This window comes from Dioscorea cayenensis, chromosome 20 (assembly GCF_009730915.1).
Source record: "Dioscorea cayenensis subsp. rotundata cultivar TDr96_F1 chromosome 20, TDr96_F1_v2_PseudoChromosome.rev07_lg8_w22 25.fasta, whole genome shotgun sequence".
NCBI classification, from domain to species: domain Eukaryota; kingdom Viridiplantae; phylum Streptophyta; class Magnoliopsida; order Dioscoreales; family Dioscoreaceae; genus Dioscorea; species Dioscorea cayenensis.
In genome coordinates, this window is record NC_052490.1 from 2,159,216 (window position 1) to 2,171,947 (window position 12,732).

At 31.5% G+C, this 12,732-nt stretch overlaps 1 non-coding gene across 1 annotated transcript; it reads left to right on the plus strand.

Annotated features, from left to right (window-relative positions):
- The first annotated feature begins 273 nt into the window (after window positions 1-273).
- TRNAD-GUC lies at window positions 274-345 on the plus strand. Its single transcript has one exon. It is a non-coding gene; the product is annotated as a tRNA-Asp (tRNA).
- Window positions 346-12,732: the final 12,387 nt, after the last annotated feature.

Below are 12,732 nucleotides of genomic sequence, written 5' to 3' on the forward strand. Positions count from 1 at the left end.
TTTGGGATGGAGGGAGCAACTCGCGAGTTTTGCAGGCGAGGCGGAAATTACCCACGCCTGCATGAGTTCACAGTCGCCCACTGGGGCGAGTCCACGCCCTGTGCTTCCTGGGAAAATCGCCCAACTGCAGGAATTCACATGCCCGCGCGGAAATTACCCACGGGCATGCGTGGGCTCAGATGAGTCATCCAGCTGGGCGCCCACGCCTCGTGCCTTCTCTCGGATGAGCTCGCAGAAGAATATACACGAGCGCTGGAAATTCCCCACGCCCATGTCGTTGTAGTATAGTGGTGAGTATTCCCGCCTGTCACGCGGGTGACCCGGGTTCGATCCCCGGCAACGGTGCCAAAAACTTGACAAGATCCCTTGCTTATATCCCGCAAGTGCACGGGTTTGTCGAAGTAATAATCCCGGGTGAGCGGGGTCGAATCCATAGGGAGTAGTGAGTGGAAATACTTAATTTGATTCTTAGCTATGTGGAATATCAATTGTGATAAGTGTGAAACTGATTCAATTCAAAATAATAAAATCAACAAGTAAAAGAGCAAAAGTAAGAAGAGGGTAAGGCAATCGATAAAGAATGGGGTACTCGGATAATACTTCTCCTAGGATAATCGCTTCAAGTGCAAGAACTCTCTATTATGCTTCCTAATCAATGCAATGGTGAGTCGTGAAAATCCTTACATACATAGTCCCAAATCTAAGGTCAACTATGCCTAACTTTATACATGTCCCGGAGGAGAAATCGAACAATCTCAACACTCACGACTCAGCATAGAGTTGCAATGAGCTCTAGGGATTCCAAGTGATAAATCTCTTCCTAAATATAGACCTAACCCTTTGGTCCGTGGAAGGTCCCTAGCCACAATCAAGCCCTAGATACTAAGATCCTCTCAACGCTTCACTCCATTGCACGCCGCAACTAGGCTCCCCAGCTGAGGTTCATCTCTTAGAGCATTCACTCTATTATGGCCGCAAAAGAACTCGAGGAACGGAGGTAGAATCTATCATGTCGGAGGGAAAAGGGACGCCTCCCTGCATCCTCTCACCCCTCTCAACCCTCTCCAACCTAGTTTTTGTCTAACGCTAGTGGTGTGTCACTCACTCACAAGGTTACCAACAAGAACTCTCAACCCTAGTGTTACTCTAGGGGAAATGTTCATACAATCAAGCATTCAAGGTTGGAACTCACAAAAAACATCAATTTATTGAAAGCATAATAAAGAAGTTCAATGAAACGAATACATCCTAGGGTTCACAATCATCCAAGTACCCACTAGGGGTTTAGCTCTCCATGGAGCTTAGTACAATCAAAGAAATCAAATGTAAAAGCAATGAATCCATAAAGAAACCCACTCGATGGTCGTGTCGATGGTCTTGTGGAAAGTCCTCTACTGTCCTGTCCCAAGCATTCCTTCGTCCCTGGATAGGATACGCCTCGATGGAAGCTCCGCTACCAACCTTCTTCCTAATGGAATCACGATGTCGGAGCAGTAGAACCTCTCCAAAACCTTGGCCAATACCCCTCAAAACCCTAGCCAAAGCCCTCTCACAAGTTGGGGAAAAGATGGAGAAAAAGAATATCCAAAACTGAATTGGTTTTTAAAAAGGTCCGAATCGGCAACTCCACCGTCGTGGATGGTACATGCGTCCGTGCGGAAATTCCACACGGGCGTGGATAATTTCCACACGCCCATGTGGATTCTCTGTTTATCTGATTTCGTCGGCTGTGAACAGTGCTCGCTCACATGGACTGCCACATTGCTCTCGCTACGCCTTCGACCGATTAACTTCCCATTCCCAAACTTTCATCGGGTAATGCAAACGGGCACACGTTCACATCGTGAATCACTTGCTTCTTCAATGATGTACATGTTGGCGGAGCTCTTGTTCTTATATGCATAAGTCGGAATGCTCGAGTGTGATCCCGCCTTTGTGCCCTCCAAATAGATGTGCTCACTCGAATGCAAGGAGGTTGGCACACACTTCAGCATCTCACACCCTGACCTATGTCTTGCGCTTGAACCTTAGCAAGATCTCCTCCAAAATAGGTGCATTATGATCCACATTGGCCCATTTCCTTCATACTCGCCTCACAACCCTACCTCGCGTAAAAGTAACATAAAACACACATATTAATGTAAAAAACTGAGAAAAGTAATGCTCAACATAAGGAATGAACGCTTCGCATTCATATCGCACAAGCACTTATCACATAACTTGTTGTATTTGATTTGCACAGTTTCTTAGGTAATCTAGTTATCTGCAAATATGTGTCATCTGAGAAGATCAAGAAAATACTACCATCACATGTCCATATGATACATTCGTGTATAGAAGAATGTCTTTCAGCCTATGTAATGTTCCAACAATTTTTCAAAGGTGCATGATGTTAATTGTTGATGAGTTTATTGAAGGCTTCAAGGACATGTTCATGGATGACTTCTCAGTTTTCAGGGTTTCGTTTGATGGGTGCTTCAAAAATCTAAAACGTGTCACTTCATGGTCACCGAAGGGATTGTTTTAGGTCACAAAATTTCTTGTGAGGGGATTGAAATTGATAAGGCCAAGTAAGACACAATTGAGAAGCTTCTCCCATCCATTGCTGTAAAAGATGTTCGGAGTTTTCTTGGGCATGTCAGCTTTTATAGAAGATTTATTAAAGAGTTTTCCAAAATCTATAATCTCATGATGAAGTTATTAGAAAAAGACGCACCTTTTGAATTTGATCAGAATTGTCTAAGTGCTTTCCTGACCTTGAAGGAGAAGTTAGTCCGTAAACTGATTGCGAAAACCCCAAATTTAGAATGGTCGTTTGAGCTTATGTGTTACGCCGGTAATTGGGCAGTAGGGACAGTATTAGGACAAAATCATAATAAAGAATTCAAACCTATTTACTATGTGAGCAAAACTTTAAATCTAGCCCAAGGGAATAACACCACAACGGAGAAAGAGCTATTAGGAATTGGTTTTGCTTTTGACAAATTCATATCTTACCTGGTTCTCTCCAAGGTCATTGTGTACACTGATCATGCTGCAATCAGGTACCTCCTCTCGAAGACAGATGCTAAGCTAAGACTGATTAGATGGATTCTTCCCCTACAGGTTTTAATCTAGAAATTCAAAAAAAGAAAGGATAAAAAAATGTGGTGGGTGATTGCTTATCACACTTGACGAATATTGAAAGATACAGTAGTGGATCTAAAATGATAAATGACACTTTTCAAAATGAAAATCTTTATTGGGTCCAGAAGAGGTCTACCTAAGATAGCGAGTGTCCCTAGTTTGCCGACTTTGTGAATTATTTAGTGGAACAATTAATCCCTTCACAGTTTTTCTATTAGTAGAGTAAGAAATTTCTTTTTGATATCAAACATTACTTGTAGGAGGATCCTTTTTTATACAAACTCTGTGCGGATCCAATGGTGTGATGTTGTGTCTCACATGCTGAGGGATGAAAGATTTTGGTCGTCACTCTTCAGTAACACTCGGAAGTTTGTTGTAACGTGTGACTAATGGCAACAAAGTGGTAACTTATCTAAACTCGATTAAATGAAGCAAACTCCTATCTAGCAATGTGATATTTTTGATGTGTGGAGCATTGATTTGATGGGTCCTTTGCCGAACTCTAATAGGAACATATTTGTGTTGGTACCTGTCGAGTATGTGTCTAAATGGGTGGAAGGTCAGGCTCTTCTCACAAATGATGCACAGTGTGGTTGTCAAGTTCTTGAAAAAGTTATTTTCTCATTTTGGCACTGATAGCAATTATTAGTGTGAGGGCACCCACTTTTTGTAACACTTAGTTTGAAAAGTTAATGAAGAAATATGGAGTACCATATCGTGTTGCCACGACTTATCACCCTCAAACTAGTGGCCAAGTTGAAGACACCAACTGGGAGCTAAAGCCCATTCTTGAGAAGATAGTTCATCATAACTTGAGCATGATTGATCGAATCGATTGATGATATTCTCGAGGCTTACGGAATAGTATATAAAACATCAACTAGGCATACACCATATCGTCTGGTCTATGGGAAGGCATACGATCTACCAGTAGAGCTTGAGCATCAAGCATATTGGGCAATCAAGTTATTGAATTTGGATACAAGTGATGCATAGAAAAAAGGAACTACTAGTTGAATGATTAGAGGAGCATAGGCTGAATGCATTTGAAAATGCACTTTTGTATATAGAAAAAGTGAGAAGAATTCATGATAGCCACCTCAAGAAGGAGAAGCAATTCCAGGTTAGGGAGCAAGTTCTTTTTAACTCTAGGTTAAAGCTTTTTCCTAGAAACTCAAGTCTCATTGATCAGGACCATACACTGTCACTCAAACATTCGCTCATGGGGAATTCAAAATTTCCCACCCCACGAAGGGAACATTCAAGGTTAATGGTCACATGTTGAAACATTATGCCATTAGAGAGGAAATTCTTCAACCATGAAGCTGTGGTGCTTTATTACTGCATGAACCACCCGGTTAGGCAGGTACGTCAAGCTAGTGACATTAAATTAGAGCTTCTTGGAAGGCAACCCAAGTCATGGTTTTATTTTTCATTTGTTGTGTGGTTTTATCTTTTTTGTTTTAAGTTTATTTTCGTAATTACTGTGGCAGTTTTCACTCGTCCTGAGCTTTTCAGGGTACCTTTGTCTTGTTTCAACTTGTTGAAATTTTTCTGATTTCTCTGATGTGCTCATTAACCTACCTTTGAGTAAGAAGTACACTTTACCTGGACTATCATTCCGAATGTCTCCTATTTTGCAAAGAAAATATTGGATTAAGATTTTGATAAATATTGTAGACAACCAAAAAGAAAACATAGGATTAGGGTTTTAATTAAAAAATAGGTGACATTACTATAAGAAAACATAGGATTAGGGTTTTTATTCAAATATAGTACGCATTTCCAAAAATTTTAAACCCTAATATAAATATGATTTAAGAATATCTGCAATAAAAATAAGCAGATATTCTCAAAAGAAAATATAGGATTATGGTTTTGATTGAAAAATATGAGACATTATTTTAAGAAAAACAAAGGATTAGTGTTTTGATTAAAATATAGGACACAATGCAAAATAAAATATTGGGATTAGGGTTTTGATTTAAAAATATGTGATATTCCGAACATAAAACATAGAATTAATGTTTTGAATAAAAAATAGTAGATATCCCGAAAAGAAAAGAAATAGAGGATTATGGTTTAGGATTTTGAAAATAAATCATATCATTAGAGTTTCATTTCAAAAATAGCAGACATTCTGAAAAGAAAAGAAAGGTTTAGGATTTTGATTGAAAAATTGGAGCCATTCCAAAAAGTAAACAATGGATTAGAGGATTATGGTTTTGATTCAAAACCAATAAATAACGTACATGAAGGAAAGAAAACATAGTATTAGATAAATAGGTTGGATTCCGAAAAGAAAACATAGGATTAGCGTTAGGCATTGTCTATTATTTTTTAATCAAAACCCTAATCATCAGATGTCCTATTTTTCAATTAAAGCCATAATCCTATTTTCTTTCCGGTACGTCTCATATTCTTCAATAAAAACCCTAACCTATGTTTTTTATTGGGAATATCTTCAATGATTCAATCAAAACCATTATCCTATTTTTGTTTTTTTGAAATGTCTCCTATCTTTCAATCAATACCCGAATCCTATGTTCTAAGAAAAAGGACACATTTTGAAAAGAAAAAAAATTACTAATAATATCTTTCAATCAAAAACCGTAATCCTTTGTTTCTTTTCAACATGTATCATATTTCTACCAGTCTAATTCTGAATGTCTGCTATTTTTGAAAACAAAACACAATGAAGCCTATGTTTTCTTAATGTAGTGTGTCATATTTTTAAATCAAAACCCTAATCCAATATTTTCTTTTGGTAATGTTTTTTTATTTTTGAATCAAACAATAATCCTATGTTTTCTTTATGTAATGTCTCATATTTTTCAGTCAAAACCCTAATCCTATTGTTTCTTTTTAGAATGGCTCATATTTTTCAATCAAAACCCTAATCTTATGTTTTTTTTTGGGAATATCTTCTATTTTTTAATCAAAATCCTAATCGAATGATTTCTTTTATAAATGTCTCCTATTTTATGGTTTTTAACCAAAACCATAATCCTATGTTTTCTTATAGTATTGTATACTTTTTTCAATCAAAACCCTAATTCTATGTTTTATTTTTGTAATGTCTCATATTTTTCAATAAAAACAATAATCATGCTTTCTTTTTCCTAATATCTTATTTATATGTTTTGAATCAAAAATCACAATGCTATGTTTTCTTTCATAATGTCTAGTATAACTCAAAGTATTATTCTTATGTTTTATTTAAGTAATATCTCCTCACTTTTTGAATCAAAAACACTTAGTCCTATGTTTTTTCTTTAGGAATGTGTTCTATTTTTCGCTTTTGAATAAAAACTATCTACTCTTTTCTATTTTGAATGTTTCCTTTCTTAATCATAACCATAATCCTATCTTTTGTTTGTGAATGTTCGCTAATTTTTAATCAAAGCATTAATCTCGATCGTGTGAAAAATATAAGATTATGGTTTTGAACATAAAATAGAAGGCATGCAATAAGAAACCATAGGATTATTGTTTTGATTCAAAAATAGTAGACATTCCGAAATGGAAATATTAGATTTGTGTTTTGATTGGCAGATATGAGACATTTGAAAAAGAAAACATGGGATTATTGTTTTGATACAAAAATATGAGACATTCCACATAACATAGGGATTTTCATTAAAAAATTGGAGGCATTGTAAAAAAAAACATCGGATTAGGGTTTTGATTAAAAAATATGATACATTCCAAAAAGAAAACATAGAATTATAGTTTGATTCAAAAAGATAGCGTACATTTCCAATAGAAAAATATAAGATTACGTGTTTTGATATTGGTGGCATTACGTAAAAATAAAAATTGGATTAGGTTTTTGATTGAAAAAATATGATATATTATTAGAAGAAAATATAGGATTAGTGTTTCGGTTAAACACCAAAAGGCGATGATATTTCAGAAACATAGGATTATAGTCTTGATTCAAAAATAGTAAATATTCAAAGAAAAGGAAACCTAATATTAAAGTTTTGATTATAGGAGTCATTCACAAAAGAAAACATATATGATTAGGGTTTTACTTATGTGAGATATTACTGGAAGGAAAACATTGGATTATTATTTTTGATTAAAAATGGAGACATTCACACCATAAGATTAGGGTTTTAATTTTTTTTAAAAAAAGAGACTTTACTATAATAAAAAACTTAGGATTTGGGTTTTGAATGAAAAATAGGAGACATTACTCATTTTTAATAGGACAAGGATTGAGGTTTTGATCTCGAAAGAATTGAAGCAATTTCAAACTATCATTCGGAATGTCTAGTATTTTTCAAATTAAAATAGTATTAGGTTTTAAATTCAATGTTTTGAATAAAAATATAGAAATGTTTTTAGAATCCAAAAAGACATAGGATTGTTTCTTTAATTTAAATATAGTAGGAATTTTGAAAAAGATAGGATTAAGGTATGATTGAAAAATAGAGACATTAATATAAGACATAGGATTATGGTTTCAATTAAAAAATAGTAGACATTATTGAGAAACTCTACTAAAAATATACTTTTAAGAATGTTTCTTTATAATCACATTAGCAAACATTTCAAAAAGAAAATGTATAGATGAGGACTCCTTACTATAAGAAAATATATGATTATGGTTTTCAATAAAAAATAAGATGCATTCCAAAAAAAAAGTTAGGATTAGGATTTTTATTGGAAAATATAAGACATTCCGAAAATAAAACTTAGTATTAGGGTTTTGAATAAGAAATAGTAGACATTCCGAAAATAAAACGTTTGATTAGGGGTTTGATTGAAAAATAGGAGATACATTGAAAAGAAAACAAAAGATTAGAGTTTTGATTAAGAAATAGCAGACATTCCGAAAACAAATCATAGGATTAAACTTTTGATTCAAATATAGTAGATATTCCTGAAAGGAAACATAGGATTAGGGTTTTGATTAAAAAATAGGGGACATTATTATAAGAAAACATTGGACTCGATTTTTTATTGAAAGATAAGCGACATTCAGAAAACATAAGATTCGGCTTTTAATTCAAATATAGTAGGGCATTCGAAGAAAACATAGGCGTATGATTTTGATTGAGAAAATATAAGTATCATTATAAGAAAACATAACATTATTGTTTTGCATATAGGAGAGTACTATAAAGGAGAAGCAAACTAGCATTTTATTACAAAATTGTATACATTACAGACTAGGATTAGTGGTTTTGAATGAGAAATATAGAGGCATTTGAAAAACATAGGACTATAGTTTTTGATTATAACACTTTATACATTCTCAACGATGTAAACACATTGTTAGTGGGTTTTGATTATAGTGAGGCATTCCAATAAAAAACTAAATATTATGGTTTTAATTAAAAAATATGAGATATTACAAAAAAAAACATACAATTATTGTTTTCATTGTAAAAACTAGCAGACATTCAATAGTCTGAAAACATAAATCTGATTGTCTTTCGATTAAAATGGGATGAGCATCTCGATAAGAGTGGACTAATTTCTTGATTAAAAATTGGAAGGAAACTCAATCAAAATTAGGATTAAAAGTTTTGATTATATGATACATTATGAAAAGGAAACATACGATTATTGTTTTGATTAAAAAATATCAGACATTTCCAAAAAAAAAAACATATAAGATTAGTGATTTGATTGGAAAAATAGGAGGACATTAATTATGAAGAAAACATAGGACTATAATTGATTAAAAAATATTGGAGCATTATGAGCGGATAACGAAGGATGGGGTTTTGATTAAAAAAAATAGGAGACAATACTCACAAACGGACATAGGATTAGAGGTTTTTGATTCAAAATATTAAATAATATTAAAAAACCATGGGATTTTGTTTTGATTGAAAAAAATAATGAATATTCTAAAAGAAAAAAAAATGGATTATGGTTTGATTCAAAAATGAAAAATAAGACAAATTCTAAAAAGAAAACATAGGATTTGGGAATTGATTGAAAGATAGGATACAATTTGAAAAGAAAACATAGGATTAGGGTTTTGATTGACCAATAGGAGCATTTCGAAAGGAAAAACATAATCTTACAGTTTTGATTGGAAAAATATAACACATTCAGAAAAGAAAACGTCCGGAAATATGAGACAATGAAAAAAAAAAACATCAGATTACAGTTTTGATTAAAAATTAGCATACATTACCAAAACAAAATATAGGATTAGGGTTTGATTAAAATAAATCAGGCATAATAAAATGAAAAAAAGGATTATTGTTTTGATTCAAAACTAAAAAGTGGGACATTCTTGAAGAAGGAAATGGGATTAAGTGTTTGATTCACAAAAAATAAGGCATTATAAAAGAAAACATAGTATTGTTATTTTGATTGAAGATAGAAGACATTACTAAAGAAAACATATGAATATGGTCTGATTCTAAAATATAGTAAACATTACCAAAAAAGCATAGGATTATGATTATAATTAAAAAACATTTAACATTCAAAAATAGTAGACATTACGAAAGAAAACATAAGATTATGGTTTTGACTCAAAAAAGGTGCCATTTTGAAACTAAACCATAGGATTAGGATTATTATTTCAAAGGAGCTATTCTGAAGAAATCAAGGATTAGTTTTTTATTCAAATATAGTAGGCATTCAAGAAACAAAACATACAGGATTAATGTTTTGATTGAAAAATAGGAACATTACTATAACAAAGGATTAGATTAAAGGTTTTGAAATTTGAAAAATACGAGACATTCTTGTAAAATATAGGATTAGGATTTTTGTTGAAATAGGGAGACATTAATAGAAAAAAGGTTAGGGTTTAAGTCGAAAAATAGGAAACATATCAAAAAGAAAAGTTACTATTAAGGTTTATATTAAAAACATAGGAGACATTAAAACACATCAAAAGAATGAGTTTTTCTTTCAAAACTATAAAATGGAATAACATTCAAAAGAAAAAAAAAGAGTTAAAGGCTCGATTGAAAATAGAGACAATCTAAAAAGAAAACATAGATTACGGTTTTTATTGAATAACAGTAGACATCCCAAAAAAAACTTAAGATTATAGTTTTGATTGAAAACTGATTATTAGGACACATTCCGTAAAGAAAACTTAGAATTAGTGTTTTGATTGAAAAATTATAGACTTTGTGAATAGAAAACATAGGATTAGGGTTCTAATTAAAAAGTAGAGGCATTCTTGAAAGAAAACATTGGATTAGGATATTGATTAAAATAAATAAGACATTATTATGGAAAACATAGGATTATAGTTTGGTCAAAAACTAAAAAATAGGGATGTTCAAAAGAAAACATATATTGGGTTTGATTCTGGGAATAGCAAGCATTATCAAAACAAAATATAGGACTATTGTTTTGATTCAAAGGAATCAGGGTTTTCATTCAAAACTAAAAATGAGTGGTTACAACAATAAAACATAGGATTTTTAGGTTTTGATTGAGAAACTAGGAGGAAGTTATAATAATAGAAAACATAGGATTAAGATTTTTGATTCCAAAAATAGTAAACATTATGAAACAAAATTTTGGATTAAGGGAGTTGATTAAAAATATTAGGTATTTCAAAAACATAGGATTAAGGTTTAATTAAAAATGGGAGAATATTACAAAGAAAACGCTAAGATTAGGTTTTATTTCAAAATATGAGGCGTTATGAATGGTAGAGATTCCCGAAATAAAAAGAGAGTATTTTGGTTTTGATTAAAAAAAATGAGACATTCTGCAAGAAGAAACAAAGGACTTGGGTTTTCAGTCAAACCAAAAATAATGACAATAAGAAAACATTGGATTTAGGATTTTTGTGAAAATAGGAGACATTCCGAAAAGAAAAACATAGGTTACAAGATTGGAAAAATATGACACATTACTATAAGGAAACATAGTATTATGGGTTTGAATAAAAACTGCATAATAGGGGACATTTCCAAAAGAAACATATGACTAGAGTTTTGATTAAAAAAAAGTAGCCATTCTGAAAAAATATATAATATTAGGGTTTTGATTGAAAAATATGAGACAGAATGAGACATTATAGAAACAATAGGGTAATGTTTCCTAATGAATAGCTGATATTAAAAAATAATAGACATTCCAAAAATAAAACGTAGGTTAGAGTCATGATTCAAAACTGATAAATAGGAGACATTATGAAAAGATCCTTAATCCTATCTTTTCTTTTTGGAATGGTTCTTATTTTTGAATAAAAATCCTAATATTATATTTTATTTTCAGAATGTCTTCTATCTTTAAATCAAAACTTAAACCCTATGTTTTCTTTTCTTAATGTTTCTTATTTATTAGTTTTTATTCAAAAACCTAATCCTTTTTCTTTCGAAATAATAATATCTATCTTTTAATCAAAACTAAACCCTATTTTCTTTTCGTAATGTCTCATTTTTTCAATCAAATCCATAATCCATATATTTTCTTTTAGAATAGGTTTATTCACGAATTAAAACCTAATCAATTTTCTTTGAGAATGCTATTTTAAATCAAAATCTAATTCTACTGTTTTTCTTTTCGGAATATCCCCTATTTATCTGTTTTTAGATAAAACCTAACATATATATTTTCTTTCAGAATGTCTCTTATTTTTAGAATTGAAACCCTAATTCTTTATTTTCTTTTTAAGAGATTGCTACCGTTTTAATCAAAAAGCCTAAGCCCTTTCTTTTCTTTTGGAATAATGTCCAATGTTTTAATTTTGAATCAAAACCCTAATCCTTTGTTTCTTTTCGAATGCCCTGATCGTTCCAATTAAAACCATAATCCTATCTTTATTTAGTGATCTCTACTAATTTTTAATCAAAACCCTAATCATTTTTTTTTCTTTTGAGTAACCTAGTTTTTGGATAAAAAGTCTATTCCAATGTTCTCTTTTGGATACTATTTTGGATATAACCCTATTCCTATGTTTTCTATTGTGAATGCCTCTTGTTATTGAGTCAAAAACCTAATCTTATGTTTTCTTTCGAGATTGTATGCTATTTTTTAATCAAAACAATAATCATATGTTTACTTTTCTTAATGTCTCATATTTTTTAATCAAGACCATAATCCTAATTTTTTTTTTGAAATGCCTCCTATTTTTTATTCAAAACCCTAATCTTATGTTTTTCTTTCGGAATGTCTGCTATTTTTGAATAAAACAATATTACATATTTCTTTTCATGAGTGTTTCATATTCCCTCGGTAAATAATTCAATGTTTTTCTTTTCGAGTATCTCATATTTTTTCAATCAAAATCATCACATGTTTTCTTTTAGTAATATCTCATATTTTTAATCAAAACGAATCAAATTACATGAATGACTTTTATTTTTTAATCAAAAATCTAATCTTATGTTTTCTTTTCACAATGTTTACTATTATTTAAACAAAAAAATAATCCTATGATTTCTTTATGCAATAATCATATTGCAACAAAACCTAATCACTATTTTTATTGGAGTTGCCTTATTATTATTTTGAACAAACCCATAATCCTAACTGTATTCTTTATTAATGTCTCTCCTATTTTGTTTTTTTTTATCAACATAATCCTATGTTTATTTTGGGAGCCAATCTATTTTAATCCCAACCCTTAATCTATATTTTCTTTTCAAATGTCTTCTATTT